Source organism: Haemaphysalis longicornis, unplaced genomic scaffold (genome assembly GCF_048455015.1).
Source record: "Haemaphysalis longicornis isolate Haplotype H1 unplaced genomic scaffold, Haemaphysalis longicornis Haplotype H1 scaffold_14, whole genome shotgun sequence".
Taxonomy (NCBI): domain Eukaryota; kingdom Metazoa; phylum Arthropoda; class Arachnida; order Ixodida; family Ixodidae; genus Haemaphysalis; species Haemaphysalis longicornis.
In genome coordinates, this window is record NW_027526245.1 from 5778367 (window position 1) to 5797651 (window position 19285).

The window sequence follows — 19285 nt, forward strand, 5'->3', positions numbered from 1 at the left end:
ATAAGGGCAGGTCCAACTTCCCATGTTGCACGAAGCGTCTGCTTGAAAGCCCACTTAGTTCGTAGCACATTGACATCACGGTCTGGCGCGGCCTGTAAGTCGCCCGTCCGGCCTTGGCGGGTTCACCGCCTGTGTAGGTTTTCGCAGAACACGCGCACTTCGTGGCTCGCTGAAGGTGCCTTTCTCACGCTTGCTCGGGCGGTTCGCGTTACCTGATCCCCCGGATGTATGACGCGTTACGTATCGTGATCCACGCCTGCGCCGCCGCGGGGGGGGGGGGGGGGGTCATCATTTCTCTTTGCTTAATAAAGGCGCTTGAGTTCCAGCAACCGATCGGTGTGTACGCTTTATCGTCGCTCGTCAGCCGGCGAGATAGTTTTCACCGTAGAGGGTGTATTTGAGATGCCCTTTCAGTGATATCGCCTGTTCCTCACACTCTGATCTTGCAGATAGGCCCAGTATTGCTGTTAATACCAGTTATGTATACGGATTTCCTTTATTTAACCTAATAAAAGCTATCGTATGTACATGCCTATCTCGGCGACACTAGCCACGATTGTTGGGTCGGGTTCGTGTTGCGCTTGCAGCTTGAGCTATCAGAAGAGCGCGGACTTCACTTCTTGCAACACCATTTTTATCAATCGATCTCAGATTTACAATCCGTTTTTCTTAGCTCGACTAGGCGCGGGACAAGCGTACGTCTATCAAACTCTTTCAAAGCGACCGTCTGCAGCGGTCCGTAGATTAGTTCCTTCGGTTTGCCGCCTGCCGCCACTGAACGCTGCGAGCAATCGTTACACGAATTCATATTCTTGCACGTTTAGAATGCCCGGCAGAAGTAATCGGGCGCTTTATACACAACCGCTTTATATAATCTATTCGTATGCAAATAAAACATCGCTGATGAGTTGGTGTGCGCAGATGGCAGGAGTGCATCTCCATGCTTACTCCCGCACTGGACAAGAATGAAATTGCAATTCTACTCTTCGTACTGGAGATGGGAGACGATGCGCAGGTTTACTCTTCACTGGTGCGGGAGCAGAACTGGGGCTGCACTCCGCCGCGCACGAGAAGAGTACGCGGTCAGTTTTGCTCTCCTCCTCACGTGGAGCGAGCATTGCATCCAACTCCCCGCAGCTTTCGAGGGGAGTCCACCAACGCTTGCAAGAGTACAATGACGGTTGGACTCTTCAACTGCTCCCCCGATTTCTTAGAGTGCAGAAATATAATAAGAAAGTTGTTGGTTCCGTTTGTCCTGTCGCTGTAGCTGCTGCCCTTCAACAGTTTCGTTTTTGGCATGGTGTCTGTGCAAACCCCGAAAAGCTTTGACATGTCAAAGTATCTTGCCGAAATACTCCAAAATTTGAAAGTTCAAATCTAAACAGGAAAACAGGCATCGTACAAAAAGGAAGTAGAAGAAGGTAAAATTACGAATTCATCCATCATCCCGTACATCCACAGAGTGTCGCGAAATATTAAAAAAGTAGCAAGCCGGTACAATGTTAGTGTTGTGTAAAATCCTTTAAGCTATCAAAACTGTGCCCAATAAGGTCTAAACAAAAAAAGGCTACGCGGAAAAAAGACACGGAAAATGCTACACTAAGTGCATTTTGGGCGTAGTTTATAAACTCACTTACCTTGCAAAAAAGTGTGCATAGGTAATACCGGAAGACATCTTAATGAGAGTGGGCGTGAGCACAAACGTTCTGTTAAAAATAATTCTGTGGGGCATCTGACTATGCATTGCAAAACCAGCGCCTGAATTCCCAAGGTTGAATATACAGAATTATTGGAACGTGCCAAAGATAAATAGGGAAAAGAAATTGTCCGAGACTACAGAATTAGAGACAAGGGGGAGGGATTTGTAAGCACACCTCCTGTAAGCCTGCTACCCCCAGAATTAACATTTTAAATGGTCACTTTAAAACAACTTTTTTGTTTGTGCTAATAATCTGAACAATGAATGAAACGCTGGTTTGTAACATTGTATAAGCCGATAGGGTATGGATTTATGTCTGCGGTTTGCACATTTGTTTGCAAAGAGTTCGCGCGTAAGAAGGATACCCGCTAAATTTAATCCCTTGTCATACATTCAATGAGAAGTCCCCACGGGAGTGCATCACTTTGGGACCCTCTCTGTACTACTCCAATGTATTTGTGCACTATCATGAAACCAATAAACTTTGATTTGATTTGGTTTGAAAAGAAAAAAATCTTTTCCTCTTAGGTGTGTTCACGTTTCTCTCAAAAAATTAAAACACAGCGTTTGTTTATTGCTCTACTTTGATTTTCCCGCCAACATTGCCACAGAATATTTTATGCCTCACTGGCCCTCATTTCATTCCTTTGTCTGATGATTTACATTTGTTCATTTTAGATGCCGTTGCGCGCTAACGTTGATAATATTATCGAATGCCTTTTGGTTTCTTTAACGCACCTTATCGGCTTGTTTTCTTTGTCGTCTTTGACATGTGTTTTCGTTATGCCGAAAAGTAATGTGCTTGTGTTGATTGGCTTAAGGAATATACCGATGGAAAGTATATACGTAGTTTGTCATTCCAAACAAATTAATGTTATGAAGTTTTCGCTCGTTCTCTCAGCCTGGTGTTTCATCTTCGTCTTCTAGCGTAGTCTCATTCCTTCGTGCACCATACATCAACTAGCCAGAAGTCATGTCCTTCCAAGGATGCCGTTGTACAAAATGTTCCATAGGAGGAGAGAAGCCCGCGCACCGAACTTAGCGAGATGAAGGCGAGCTTGGACTTCGCAAGCACGCACTTGAAGATGCGAATCGTTCACTTGACGTAAGTCTACGCGAAAACGAACAGTGGTAAAATGAGAACGAATGCCATCGAAACACAGTCCTTGTGTAGAAAACCACCTGGTCAAGTGTCTAGCGAGCTTTCTCAAATCTGAGCAGTACACGCCCAACCGCAGCCATGAAATCAAAGGAATTGAACAAACAGGTAATGAAGATCTATATTAGTTACTTGAAACCATTGGCCCAAGTTTTGGTGAGGCCATCACTGCTGGTGATTTCGAGGTGTATCGCGGGATTCCAACAAAAAATGAAGACATAACCGAAATTGTTGTCCAATATCAGCGCCGGGAAACGCGTGTTAAGGTACCTGAAAAGGCCCGAAAAGAGGGGTTAACAACCGCAGTCCCCAGCTTTCCCAGGAGCGTGCCGGTTTATATTAACAAGAGCTTGTGTAACGCTATGAAAATGTACCAGAAATGGCTGTGGCACGTAAATGTCAATATAATTGGAAGTTTGTGGGCACGCCAAATGATAGGATTTTCGCCCGCTTGACGGAAACACGACAAAGATGTGAACAAGATCTGCGCCGACGTCTTTATGTAATGCCTTATTATCTAACATCAGCTATACGCTAAGCCATGTTCACGGCGTGTATTTCCACTGAATAAGTAATACGCGTTGTCAAGCGTGTCCAAGCAAAGAATGCTAACACTTGAATATGAACACTCGTTTGCTGCGTCAAAAATGGGACGACGTCGCGCAGCCTTTCCATTCATGTCAGACTAACTACGATATAGTTATGTTTACCTAAACAGCGTACAGTTACGAAGGAGATAAATTTGTAGTACTTTAAGAATGAACCCATTTTTACGCCCTCTGCCCATTTCCCCCCTACTTTCTGTTCGGAAGGTAGAAAGGGTAAAGATTTGATTCAAGTTAGGCTACCACATGTGACAATATATATGAGTATAGCGTTAACACTGACAATTACGACATTTTTCTACAGAAACCAACAAGAACAGATGTAATGCTTCAAATCGCCGTCCCCCATCTGCTTGACTCTATGCTATTTTGCATTCGTTGTCCGCTTACGATCCTGTTCCAATGAAAAGAATAAAAGCCTTACAGTCAGAAGGCGATTTAGGCATGGATATTTAAGAAACACCGCCCCTGCCACCACGCTTTAATCAATAACGTGAAGCAAAGGATTACAAACGTCATGACATCCCTAACCCCTGCACGTCGAAGACAGCGTCCCTACATGAAGTAGTTATTACTAACTCAGCCACAGAAAACACTACGCCATGAGTCCTCAGCACGGACATGAATAATCGTATGCCCATGTTTTTTATAACTGACCCACAAGACGTAGCTAGGAGCAAAAGCGGGAGAGCATTTACTGATGGCCTCATAATACAAAATACAGTTCGCACAAAATTACTCATAAAATACAGTTTCGAAAACGCATTGCTGAAACAAGCTGAATGAATTTCCATGAGCGGTATTTTTCTATAAGCGGTATTTGCCATAACAGACGCAAATACCGCATATGAAGGCTCTGTAAATTTTCAAATCGCACTGCTTCAGTTCGTTTCCCCTTCAGACACACCGAACACCTAACAGATAGCGCAAGCCTTGCAGTATCTGGTGCGTGAGAAAAAAATTACGAAAAGAAAAACAATTTTTACCATTTGCAAGTAAAAATTTGAGATTTCAACCATTGGGATACATAGAAGTCTTTCAAAAAAACCTAGATAAATAAAAAAGAAAGGTGAAGCGAGGGTGCTGGAACTGCATTTTCGATTGAAGTGGTCTGAAGCCAAGCGATACTGTTTAGAAAACACCGAATCAGCTACCGAGCAAGACATCTGGTTGTGCCCCGAAAGATACTCTCAAGATCAATGACAAGATGCTGAGAGGAACTGGAGATTTAAAGATTTTTCGTATACGTCAGAGGTGCTAGTAATGTAATCAAAGTGCACAAACACTGATTTATTACGTACACTTTGCTTCTTCCGCGCACGTATATGCTTGAAGCACTATTAGGCACCACCAGTAAATTAATCATTGTCATAAGCAGTGATGTTGCCGGTTAAGAAATTTGACCTATCAAGTACGTTTCGGATCTTATACCTGAAGTATTTACTCTCATTGACAGTGAAGCCCCCTCAAAGGGTGTTTTCTGGAAAGCAGGCTAATAGCAAAAGTACGCGCAATACATAAATAAGGCGAAAATACTGAGCTAGCTAATGATAGAGCAACTTCGGTCTTACAGGTTTATTCCTAGTGTCTAGAAGAAATTGCCTGTAACCAAAAAACATTGTCAGTTTTGTTTTTATAAAAAAATTCTCCTGAAAGTACGTTCGATGAAGAAAGCAAGGACCCTGCAAATTTTCGAGACAAGGCTACTCACACTATGCCTATATCTACATCTTTGCAAGGAGTTTGATAATGTCAAAAATTCAATAATTCTCAAAAAACTGCAAAACTACGGTTGTTGGGGAGTGTGATATGGTCGCATGCAATCATACTTTTGCCGTGTTTAAATGCATAGAAAAATTATGCCCATCTGCCCGCGAGGGAACACTGGTGTGATGCGACGCATCGGGGGGTTCAACGAAGTAGTCAAAGCAAGGTCACGTCAGTGCGAGAGCGAGCGCTTGACTGAACCGCCGCAGCGCGACACCCGCTTTATATTCACAGCAATTGAAGGAGAGGAGACAACGTAGGAGAGTTGCGCATGCGCGCATTTGCGCGCACCGGAGCAGTTATTAATGCAGTGAAGCGCGCGCCAAACAAGCGCGCCAGCTGTGGTACGCTAATGAGCTGGAGTGAGAGTGTTGTACACAGCTGTGGGAGAGAAGAACGGAGGAGGGATGCGGAAAGACGCCAACAACGACGCAGGAGGGACAAGCCCTGGAGCAAGAGATGCGTCGCATCTTATAAATACCTAATCGCAAATTTGGCTTATTAAAAGACGTGTCGCCGAAGGGCATTGTCGGGGCTATTCTTTTTTTTAACTAAACGGCATTTTCCGCATGCCGACATTTATATGTCAATGATTACACTTTGTTTCTGGTAAAATCTCTTAGACTGTAGTGCCTGTGTCCTGCTTTCTGTACTACTCACTCAAGAGTTGTCCCAGAAAAGCTACATAACGTTTGGTTAATGAAATAGAAAGTGTACTTTTGCGCCCCTTAGACAGAACAGTGGTGGTGCCGGACAGCATAGAATTAAGCCGTATAAAATAACTATGGTCAAGAGTATGAAAATACTGGGTGCCATTGTTACACAGCATATGTCATGGAACGAACACGTGATATCACTTTTGCTCAAAAGCGCAAAAAGCTTTTTGTATCCTAAATCATCATATTCGTCATCATCACAAGCATATCTACGCCCACGTCAGGGCAATTGCCTCTCCCATTATTCTCCAGTTACCCCGGTCCTGTGCTAACAGCGACCAATTTATCCTCGCAAACATCTCGATCTCATCTTCCCACCTAACTTTCTGCCGGTCCCAGCAACGCTTGCCTTCTCTAGGAATCCACTCTGTTCCCCTAATGACCAACGGTTATCTTGCCTTCTCATTACATGCCCTACCCACGTCGATTTCCTTTTCTTAAATTCTGCTAATATTTCCTAAACACGAGTTTGTTCCCTCATCCACTCCAGTCTCTTCTTGTCCCTTAATGTTACACATATCATCTTCCGTTCCATTGAATGCTGAGTCGTCCTCAATTAAGTTGAACCCTCTTAGTGAGCCTTTAAATTTCTGCCCCGTAGGTGAGTACGAGTAAGATGCAGCTGTCGTATACTTTCTTCTTAAGGAACAATGGTAGTCTGCCATTTATTATCAGAGAGTTCCTGCCGAATGCACAAGACCCCATTTTTATCCTTGGAATTATCTCTGCCTCATGTTTAGGATCCGGGGTCACAACTTGGCCTAAGTAGATTATTCGCTTACTACTTCCACGGCCTCGTCACCATTCTCAAATCGCTGGCTATCCCGTGGTTATTGATCATTATTTTAGTTTTCTGCATATTAATGTTCAGGCCTACGGTTCGACTCTGTTTGCCCAGTGTGGTAAGCATACTTTGCAATTTTTCCCCCGAGTTACTTAACAAGGCAACGTCGTCAGCAAATCTGAGGTTACTCAGGTACTCCATTAACTCTTACTCCCACCAATTTCCAATCAAATATTCTAACTACTTCTTGCAAACATGGTGTGAATAACAATAGAGACATTGTGTCTCCTTGTCTGACGCCATTTTTTTAGGTATTTTAATGCTGATCTAATGGAGGATGATGGCAGCTGTGAGCTCATTGTAAATATCCTTTTTTATACTTGCATAATGCTCATCTACACACTGGTTCCGTAATGCCTGAATGACTGGTAGGGTTTCGACCGAGTCAAATGCTTTCTCATTATCTATGAAGGCTATATATAGGGGTTCAGTATACTCAGCGCACTTCTGTATCACCTAATTGATTGTGTGAATATTGTATATTGTTAAATAGCCATTAGGGAACCCTGCTTGTTCCTTAGGTTTAGGGAAATCTAAGTTAGCAGAAATTCTGTTGGTGATTACCTTGGTAAGTACCTTGTAGACGACTGACAGCAACCTGATCGGCCTGTAATTTTTCAAGTCCTTCGTGTCATCTTTCTTATTGGTTAGGATAATGTTCGCTTTCTTCCAAGATTCCGGTACACTTGCTGTCATTAGGCATTGCGTATGCAGGTTTGCCAGTTTTTCAAGTGCAATTTCTCCGCCGTCATTCAAGAGGTCTGCGTTTATCTGATCCTCACCAGGTGCTTTGCCCCATTTCATTTCTTTCAAAGCCTTCTTTACTTCTTCTTTCGTTACTGGTGGGGTGTCTATCTCCTCTGAACTACCTTCTCGTGCGGAATTATCATGCGTGTCCCGGCTTCTGTACAGATTCCTATAGAACTCCTCGGCTACCGTGTCTATTTGATCCATATTTGTGATCACATTGCCTCGCTTGTCTTTAAGGGCATACATCTTATTTTTCCCCACGCCAAGACGCCTCTTCACTGCTTTCAGGCTACCTCCTTCCTTTACAGCGTACTCGATCCTCTCCATAATATAGTTCCCTATGTCAGCTGTCTTACGCATAGTAACTTTGAAAGCTCCGCTACTTCTATTGTGTCAGCTGTGGTGGAGATTCTCATGGTTTGCCGTTTCCTAATTAGATCCTTCGTCTTCTGGGAAAGTTTACCAGTATCCTGTCTAGCCAACAGGCCCCCGACTTCTACTGCAAACTCCCTGATAATGCGTGTGAGGTGGTCGCTGGTTTTTGTGTCGTAAGCCCTGCTTCGTCGTTAAGCGATGAATACCCGTTCTGCAACGCGATCTAGAATTCTTTTACTTGACGTCTTACTGTTAGCTCATTATTAGGCTTCTTTTGAACTAACTTGTTACGGGCCCTCCTCAAATCTAGCCTTATTCGATATCTTACCATACGCTGGTCACTACACCTTACCCTTCCGAGCAGTTTTACGTCCTGCACTACGCCAGGGTTATTAGATGCGACGCTCAGGGCATCTCTTGTCGGCGGCCCTGTCCTTCCTGCGTGCGTCCGTTGTTGTCCGCATGCGTCCGTTGTCCGCAGCCACTTAACCCCTGTCCTCTCCGATAGCAAACACTCCCTCGCGAGGGGGATTACATTGGATTGGATTGGATTGGCTTGGCTTGGCTTGACTTGAATTGGATAGGATAGGATTGGATTGGATTGGATTGGATTGGATTGGATAGGATAGAATAGGATAGGATAGGATAGGATCGGATTGGATTGGATTTGGATTGGATTTGATTAAAGTGGATTGTGTTGGATTGTATGGCGTCATAGCCGCGGCAGACGCACTGGCGCCGCCGCGTGCCCAGGTGAGAGCGTGTGCAGCCCAGCGCTCTCTCACTCCGCCGGTGGGCGGCACTGCGCGCTGTGCAGCGCATGTGCAGTACTCTCTCTCTCCGCGGTCTCCTGTTCTTCGGGCGCCCTGCGCATATAACCGGTGTGCCGCTCTCCGGCGGCCTTTCGGTCGACGGTTGGTCTCCGCTTGCGCTTGAACCCCCCTCAGCGTCGCATCACACCAGGGGTGGGCGTAATTTTTGCACGTTATGAAGTCTATATTATTTTATGCTGCCCATTCGAGCTCCTCCACGCCCACTTTCGGCTCTCCCGTTTACATAAGAAGGTATTCACTATGCGTAGGTTATTTTCTTCTGCGAACTCGACTAGTAGGTACTCACTGCTATTTCTAGAGCCCAGAACATAGTTCCCAACTGCCTTGTCTCCAGCCTGATTCTTACCTACTTTAGCATTGAAGTCTCCCATAACTACGGTATATTGTGTTTTTTAGCCATTGCGGATTCCAAATCTTCATAGAAGCGTTCCACTCTCTGGTCGTCGTGGCTGGATGCGACGCATAGCCCTGCACCACATTGAGCTTGTACCTCTTATTGAGCCTAAATACAAGACCTTCTACCCTTTCGTCAATGCTGTAGTATAATTTTGTTTTGCTCGCTATGCTTTTATTGACTAGAAATCCCACTCCCAGTTCTCGTCTGTGCACTAGACCACGGTAACATCGGACGTGTACATTTTAAAGCGCCGTAAAGGCGTCACGTCTCCTTATAACCCCACTAAGCCCTAAGACATTCCATTTATTGCCCTTTAATTCCTCGAAAAACACCTCTAGACTCGCTTCGCTGGATAAGGTTCTCGTGTCAGACGTTGCCAGGATCAGATTCTAATGGTGGCCTGTTCGGATCCAGCGATTCTAGCACCCTCTGCTGTGTTACAGGTCTGACCGCCGCCGAGGTCAGTTGCTTCGCCGCCACTGTAGAATGAGGGCTGTGGGTTAATTGACGTATTCATTGGGGGTTGTGGCCGTTCAGGGTGGCCAATCCTGCTCTGGTGAGTGAGTGCATTACAGGCAATGGTCACCGGAGTCAGGCTGAACCCCAAGCCCCATTCTGCAACTCCATCAATACGTGGAATTTATATCCGGTGGGAAGAGTCCGGCACCGGGATTAGAACCACGGTCCTTCTGCACGCGAGGCGGATGGTCTACCTTTACGCCACCGCTGCACCTAACCCCCACCGCTGCACCTAAGGTGCAGTGGTGGGGGTATCCTTAATAGCTGTCGTCATTTGTTACCCACTGACGTAAAGCAGCTGGTATACCAGGTGCTCTATCACTCCAATTTTTCATCAACAGTGCATTAGTTTGGGCAAGCACCACCTTGCTAAACGTACATAAAAGCAATACTGGAAGAGAGAGCCATTCGGGCGAATAAATATGTTTTTTTCCGAGCGCACGGTAAAGAAATACTGGTAAACCTGGATGTAACGAACCTGCATGTTAAAAATTTCTGGGTTTCGCGAATTTTTTTTATTCCTCATTGCCACTCCCATTGAAGCTAATGTGTTAGCGACGTCTATGTAACGAAACGTTGCGGACGACAACCTCGATATAGCGAAGTCGATGAGCTGGTCAGTGAGTGTTTTCAGCACTTTGACTGAAAAATCGGCCAAAGAAATTAACTGACTTAGAGAATACTGGTTCTACTGCAAGGAGCCAGTTGCCACAACAATGTCTGGAATAACCTAAAAACAAAATAACAAAATAACCTAAAAAACAAAAAACCGATGATGATTAGCGAAGCGGCTGGCGCCATCCCAGGCTATCGTAACATCTACTTCTCGTTTTGCATGTGTAGCTTGACAACAAACCAGGAAGCAAGAGTAAATACACGGGTTGATTTATTTTTTTATTTATTTAGTTATCATGGTACCCACAGCGCCAGTTTGGCATGACAATGGTGGCAAAGAAGTACAGTCGGTAAAACGCTTGTCTATAACAGCGATTTCAACTTCAACCAGCTACATCCGAAAACTGCCGAAATATACTCGTTCAAAACATGTGGGACGCAAAAGCGAAGGGCTAAGACTTCAGAATTCCGCAGTAAATTTATTCAAATCGCCCTCCGGCGGGGCAGGATAGGGCGGAGAGTACGAAAGCTGTGTTATAGACAAGCCTTTTACCGGCTGTACATATATATCATAGACAAATAAAGCAGTTAATACTGAACACATGAAAATAACAATTATAGTTCAGAACAAATCGCTGACACGAACCAAGAGCTGCTACAAACCCTGTACCGCCAACTACCGTGCCCTTTACATATGAGTGCGGTTTCGGTTCGGGACTTTCGTTTTGAAGTGCTGAGCTGTTCTGTCGGCGTCTTCATTTTTAAGTGTGGTATCCGTTCGTCGGCGATGGGTTCTGCTGTCAGAAAACGTAATTTTTGTGTTGTCAAGACAAGCTCTCGATTTTAAATGTCGTCCCCTACCGCTGCGAAAAAAGAATGTTTCTGCCTGGTAGAGTACCCAAGCTACCACACTGTCAACAATTTTGAGCGCGGTAAAGAGCATCAAGCTCGCAAAAGGAACCCTTCAGCAGATTTAATGTTCTTGAAAAGCATTAAGGCCCTGAAAAGTGTCAAACTGCAAAAGTGGTACTTGAGTTACGTTTGTGAATACGGGGGTAGGTGACTTTGCTTCTTCGGAGCGCATTGCAGTGCGTAATCTCGAGCGATAGCAGCAAGGGCAACTTGCGCAGTTTTCACTGAAATAAAAGCTTGAAGGGTGAGTACACCTTCATGGATGCGTAGCATTTTGGCTTCGTTTGGGCTTCACTTCCGCGAGCCTTAAATAAAAATCTGCATGTGGCAAAGACCTGCATGTAACAAAAAATTAAAAACCTCTGCGGATTTCTGTACATCCAGGTTTAACTGCACTCTTGAAACACCTTATAATAAAGGCTGAAAACATACATCGATATAAACTCATCCGTAGCTACACGTATGCAAAACGGTACTAACTAAATTAATTTCAGGACCTCGCACATTTACTGAAAGCTGTAAAGTTATACTCACATCAATATAAGCCAACTAAAAAAATGCCATCATCACGGCCTCACTTTGGACTCAGCTACTAGGGCATACAGTTTTCAATACGTTGGATTATTTTCACTGACAGAAAATTTGTATTCTGGCTTCTTATGATACCGCAATAATGACCGCATCTTGGCTATGATTATAGAGATGAAAAACTTGTCCTTTCCGTTGTTATACTTAATTCTGTGTAATCAATTGCTCAATGCGGATCTCAAGTCTCCAGCCCGTAACTGCTGCGTCAGCCGACGCTGCTCGGTCAGGCTGCATGGTTCTAGCTTTTATTGTGGCCCCTTTTTCACCTCTGTAGCAACTTGGTAGAAATGAACCAGATTGATTCATTTATTCCAAGCAGAAGCCTCCTGAATGCTGGAAGAGCCTGTCATCGCAAGAAAGGCACCCTTCAATTATGCTAGATGAATAAATGCCAACACGGTAATGAAATATTGCTGTATAATTCTAAAACACCAGCCCTACCGTGTACTCCGATTTAGTGTCGTAAATTGAAGGCGTTATCAAATATATACATATTAGGCGACTAGCAAACACGACTGCTAAAGCACAAGACAAAAAAAAAGATAGATGGTGGATGTGAAAGAATGTTTTTACCTAAAAGCATTCGGTAAAATACACCACCATACACGTGCCATAAGAGCAAATATGAAGAAAGCGGCGGCACTGTGCGCGACACGTCGGCATTATATTAGGTGATGTCGTCACCTTTCACACACCACTCGTTCTTGGAGTTTTACCGGTGTAGTGTGCACAGTCATACATTCTGAACCGTTTATATCAACAGCAGACGTCCAACGTGTTGGCAATAGATTTCGTCTCAAAGAGAGCGGGGAGTTGCAGAACGTGGCTAAGAGAATCCAAGGAATAACAAGCCCAGCGACAGTTGACGTAGTATCACTCACCAATTCTAACAGTGAGAGCGGATGCCAAAGACAACGAGAACGGAGAACCAGAATGTGCGACTGCGAATAAGGCGATGTTACCGCAATATATAAAGAGAGTGTACTTCAAAAGCAAGAGTTAAACTACGATCATACTGCGGTACCTTCAAAAATGGCGCGCCAGCAGTAGGATATACTGAGAGGATTGGGCACGCTGTGACGTCATCCTATATACGATATGGCACTTACACAATGCCGGCGAAAAAATTTTGTTTTAAGTTCATATTGTGGTAGGGAGTGCTTTGGTGTCCCTGACCTCTTCTATGGCGAAGCTTTTTTGAGCTAGATTCTATCCAAAATTGCGCCCGCCTATCGGAATGTGTCAAGAAACAGTCACGCCAGCATGTTCTATAGCTCGCCTAAAATAAGATTAGATACGATCACGTCTATATAACTCCTGAATGTACTCCCGCGAAGGCTTAAGCCAGCAGTTCGCTTTTGGGGCGACACCCTGTAGCAGTGATATATTCATACACTGATTGCGTATAAAAGCAGTTATAACACTAGAAAACATAGAAAACAACCCTTCAGCTATAAATCTGATGTAGGTATCTAAGAGAACATCATAATAAAATTGTCCGCATATCCGCTCCTTTCATTGCAATTGTCGTCAAATGACGATAGTCCTTGTAGACATTTGCCAAAGAAATGCCCCCCCCCCCCCTTTTTCTTTCCCGCTCACCTATCATGCTGTTGCTGTACCGTCGCGCTCATCCAAAGGTAAAGACAGTAAATGTTTGCGCAAAGTGTATTTGAGAGAGAAGAGAGAAGGCTCTTTATTAGAAAAGAAAGCCGAGAGGTTTGCCGGAATTGTGACACCGACATGCTACTCGGCGGCGGAAGGTGTTGGAGGAAAGAAAAGGCCCCGTATATTACAGGGCAGGAGAAAGAGGAAGAAAGAGAAGAAATAAAAGAAGACAGAAAAATAACCGCGTTCCACTGCTATAGGCCTGGTTCCTCGATACCAGCGCTGGAGTACGGCGGAGACGCGCGTTAATGGAGGTGACCGACTACAAAGTTTATAGAACGTCGTCTCCGTGCTCCACGTGCGTTCCAAGCAGAACGTGGAACCTAGCTAGTGGAACCTTTTGTTGCTGTTGCCGCGTGATTTTTCATATGCTGCCAGGAGGCGGCGGGTTTCTGCAGTAGATGTAGTATATATTTGCTATCGAAAAACCAATCATCCATCATTTTTTTACACAGGGACACTGTAAATATCCCTTGTGTACTAATTTCCTGTTTTATATTTGCGTAATGTCTCGTTCTTCTTCAACAAAGTTGACAAGTATGGACATATAAACCGGGCTTCGACGTTTACATTTAGCTGTGAGTATGTAAGACTTTTGCGCAATATCTATTTTACTTTGGCCGGGCGGCTCAATCAAGTCAAAGACAGACAGACAGACAGACAGACAGACAGGCAGACGGACAGAGAGACAGACAGACAGACAGACCAAAACTTCTGGGTTTAAGTAGCCCGAAAACAGTATCGGATTTAAAATATTCAAATAAGACGACCGTGTGGTTCTCATATTTCGTCGTTTTCTCAATATTCGTTCACACGAAAGTGGTAAACTGTACAGAATTAGGGCCTTCCGTCAATACCTCGCCGCCTACAGAGGGAGTGAGGTAACCGAAATTAACTGCACCTCTGGTTTTCCTGAACTCTTCTAAAAACACTTTGAAAAAATGATTTCATTTATTCTAAGGATATTGTGTTTAGGTTATCTATTTTAATAATATTTCAGGTGAAGACACCTCACTCAAGTTGCAAATTCCCAGTTTATTAAACTTATCCCTCATCATGGGCATCTGAAGCAAAAGCTAAAGGCCACGTCAAAACAGAGGCTCTTGCTATGCGCGGCATTCCCGGCCGTACAACGCACTCTGCAGGCAACTTCATTACATTAGGAGGTTCAAAATTCAGAAAGCCCACATCATAGACAGACGACAAAACGTACGGTGACCGTGAAATTTTGGCTTGGGGTGCAGACGTAGTTGCACAAAAATGAATGCAGCTAACCTATTCTTTTGTCTTCACGGTAGTTGAAGGCCTATGAAATTTAAACTACTTGGCATACTTGTATGTCCAAATGGTTAGTATTCTATGAGTAAAAATGCACTTATTCAACAACCGTAGGCAATAAATGAGCTCTTTTTTCACCTTAGAGGAAACCACAAAGGGTACGGCTTCATTCCAGTTCGTACAGAAATCTTGTGTGCACGCAATATTAAAACGTTCTTCCGACATGGCAGTCCCTTAAGGTGGGCCGATTCATTGAAATCGATTATCAGTTAGCGAATAATGGAATGACACACACAGCACTTCAGCAAGGGTGACGTCATTAACGACGGCGTGAACACCAAACTGTGGCAGACAAGAACCCGTATATGGAAAAGGGTCGCGCCCGTTCTCTGGATTTTCAAGCTCGCTGTTCTCTCCGGCGGGCCCAACGCCTAGTAATACGTCTGCAACGAAGGCACAACGCCTGCCTGAGGGCTAACGATTTCGCTATAGTGGCCTTCCTTCTTACGCTGAGCAATATGTTAGGACCGGGGTTTGATTGGGAGAGATGAAGCAAAAATTCTCAATAGCTGATATGCGAGCTGAACACGAATAAAATCTATCGGTGTCGATCTGCACTCACGCACGTACATCACAAATTATTAGCACTTGAAATGAAAAGTTACATTGCCATAAACTCTAAATATGGGCCACCTGGGTATGCAGGCAGATGGCGCAGCCACGTACTGGAACTCAAGAGAAAGTACGCTGCGCGTATAGTATATCTTTTTAAGACTCCCCAGCGCGTGGCGCTTCTTCCATTAGCTTATAAATTGCAAAAACCGGTAATAATAATTATGAGTTTCTTGGCATCTAAAAGGAGTACATTAGTGGTAATAAAACAGTTTTTTTAAGACTATGTAATTGTTCATAACACTTACGTACTGGGTCACGCAGTGTAAAAACTGGTAGGAAACCGGCAGAAAAACAAAATTTTATATAAACCACATATCAGCGCGCAGCGACTAGTGGTAACAGCGCTACCCTAAAAGCAGAAAAAACCCAATCAGTTTTAAGTACTCCGGGCAGTCAACACTTTCAACAACAAATATTTGTGGTGGCGAAACAAGCTACTCCAAAGCCAATCTATAAAAAGTTCACAGGTGTTCAGAGAAAGACTATAGAAACCCGTTGAAAGTCAATACGCTACAATAGTGATGGTCAGGATGTGGTTCTTGAACACTATGAAGCGCACGGACCAGCCTAAAAAGAACGCTTCTTCAACTAATGCTGCCAACTCATTTTCTAAGTGACTCATAAGGATCGAGCGCACACGCCACATCAGTGGAGACATCGCCCGTTGCGGTCGGGCACGAAGAAACGCGGCACCACGATTTCGCCACAATAGAAAAGCACCAGCACACATCAGGAAGTTCATAAAAAGATCATTGTAACGTGAGCTCATTTTAAGTGTCAGACCAAACAACCTGCTTAAAACAGACCCAGCGGCACTGAAACAAGGCACGTTCGAATGTTTTCGTGTGCGCGCCGCGCGGGCACCGTGAGGAACGCACAACACCGAATCTCGCTAGACGGTCACACGTCGGAATGGGATGCATGGGCACAGCGAGTGCATACTTACTTCGAAACACATGTGATTTTTATAGCCAGCGGAGGAAAGCCTTCCGATACAGGGGGAGGAAGAGCGCACATTCTAACAAAGGACGACAGAGTAACACCCCACAAGCGCTGATTATGAATTGATGGCTTTATTGCAAGCTCCGGAAAATAAATAGCACAGTTACAGGGGCAAAAATGCAACAAGTTCGCAAAAATAGACAAGAGAAAGATGCCCAGCCTGTCAAACTATTATTGCGTCACTGAATTTATCACCACATCCACTTTTCTCTGGCCTCCAAGAATGCGATTTCCTTTGGCGTGATAGCTAACGAGGGAACACTAACACATTTATCACCAGCTCTTTCAATCATGGAAGCTTCGACAAGTTCCCTCGTGGTCTGGTTCCTGCTCTTAAAGATAACTGTTGTGTTATCGAACACGGGGATTCGACCAGCACAGAGCAGGCAGTCACGTACGTTCTGCCACACGTGGCCTCGTGAAGCCCGACGGACATTGTAGTCATGTTCTTTCAGCCGTTCATTCAAGCATCGGCCTGTCTGGCCTATATATTCCTTGCCACAGGCCATAGGGATCCGGTACACAACGCCACAACACACGGGCGTTTTTGCGTTTCGCCTCCATCCAAAAAGCAGCCGCCGCGGCCGGGAATCGAACCTGCGACCTCGTTCGCGAGGTGGTTATTCTGTTCTATAGGCCATTGAATTACATTAAATAAGAAAGAAATATTTCCCGCCATCTCAACCGCCTTCAAGAAGAGTGATCATTAGTTCACCACTCTTTTTCTCACAAGGGAGTATACCTACATATTATTGGTGTTGGAAACTAAGAAAAAAGGTGTAAAGAAAAAGGATGTAAAAAAAGTTGGTAAGAAAACACCACCAACTAAGAAAAAGGGCGTAAGAGACGTCCAACTTCGCAGATATTTTCTTCCTGTTCACAAGAGTTAACTGACCCCTTTCTACAAGCTGGGGGATGTTTTGTACTTCACGATGTACAAAGAAACACAAATTGCCAGAGTTTATTACCAGTGAAGCGGTTTAAGCTCAGCTATTTTCGGTGGCGTTTGCAAAAATACAAAAAGAAAAAGAATAGCGCCGCCTGTAAAGGGTGCACCACCGCAGATAGCATATTATACAGTGACCCCAGGTTTCGAGCCTGTTTGAGTGTGAGCACAAGGGGCACATGCGTATGAGCTGCTTTTATTAAATCATTTAAAGGGTACTAGTATTTTTTGGATATTAAAACGCAAGACAATCTGCGTGGCTTTCACTGGAGGCGCAAGACCGGAATAACTGGATTGTTGAGGTTCGACCTAGATGGTTTCCCCCGTTGGATCCGCTGTCAGTGTGGTGGACACACTGGAACAGCGTTGTAACATCTGTCTAAACTTGACCTTACCCCTCAGCACTTATCCTAGCCTAGCAAGAACATTGCAAAAACTAACAAAACTTATCAAAGCTGAGCAAAACGTAGCTAAACTTAGCAACACGGGAAGAAGATAATTGGACCCCCAGCTCCGCTGTTTTTTTTTCTTTTTAAATGAACACCTATTTCATACCCTTTCAACAACCTACACAAAGCCAGGTGCGTTGCAGTTGGTCAACACCATTTTCTCTGCAGAAATATAGTCTGTTTAAATTTGAAACTTAAAATTCATGTTTCACGTGCCAAAGCTAAACTTGGGCAAAGAGGAGTACGGCATATGAAAGCCCGCGATCATTTCGGGCGAACATTTTTTTTAACATTTCTGACGAGGTCGAAGATATGTATCAGGGGATCTCGTGTACTTCACAGTACAATTATACATGCATGCATGGCGTCTATCCATCATAGCTGAACACATTTTCCGCACCCTTTCACGACCGTACGAAAAACCAAGTGTTGAAGTTGGTCAACACCCTTTTACCAGCACAAAAAGGTGCACAGCTGCAAAAATAGTGTTGACATTCAAGAAAAAAGGGTGTAACTGCCCCCAACACCATTTTTCTACTTATGCTACACCCTTTCTGGCTAACAAGGTTGCAAAAAGTTTAGGGTGTACATAGAAATCACCGTCACAAGATCATACATTTTCTTGTACAGAGATTTCGAGAGTTTTGCATCATGCAACTATACTGAAAACCCATACAGCATGAGTTTGACGCCACTGTTGTATTTTCGACAATCCCCTACTGGGCAGAGTATTCAGTTTGTTTTATTGTAGATCGATATATGTGTTTTCAGAACGCGTTACAGAACAAAAAGTTTGTTAGGCGGACCTTTTTTAAATATAAGCACGAGCACATGTTTGCCATATTACTTATAGTATTTGTGTAAACAGTAGCAGTAAAAGCAGTGGAAATGTAAGAATCCTTAAGGAATAATGGGTTTGCTGGTTTTTTTTTAAACACCAAGAAACATCGACATCCGGAGCAGAAAAATGCATGTGACAGAGGATGACAAAGAAAAGCAGTCATGTTGGGCAAAAGTATCATCCATGCTTGGGATCACAGCATGGTGAACGTTTTTAAGTGACACAAAAACTAGTTTAGTCATTCTGAAAAAAAAAGCAGAACCAAGATATCCTTTATTTTTATTGCTTTTTAGCAGTAATTAAAACAACGTTTGTTGACGCATAAGCGCTTGTTTTTGCAAATGTCTTGGCAGATGTACAGTAGAAGCACCCTAAAAAGCAGTAGGTTCACAATAAGAAGTAGGTCTAGAATCCTGGTAGAGTAGAAAAAGAAAGTAGTAACGCGAAATAAAAAGCGACATTATGGACAGAATAAGAAATTTAAATAATTGCAGAAATGTAATACTCAGGCTTCAATGAATTAAAACCATTGTAGTACAGCGTTAGTATTGGACAGCCATAGAAATCATTTCTGCGTGTCGTCATAAATACGTTTCCGTAGAGTTTTTTAGCGAGAAGGTATTCACAGAAATAGTGTCCTACAGGTT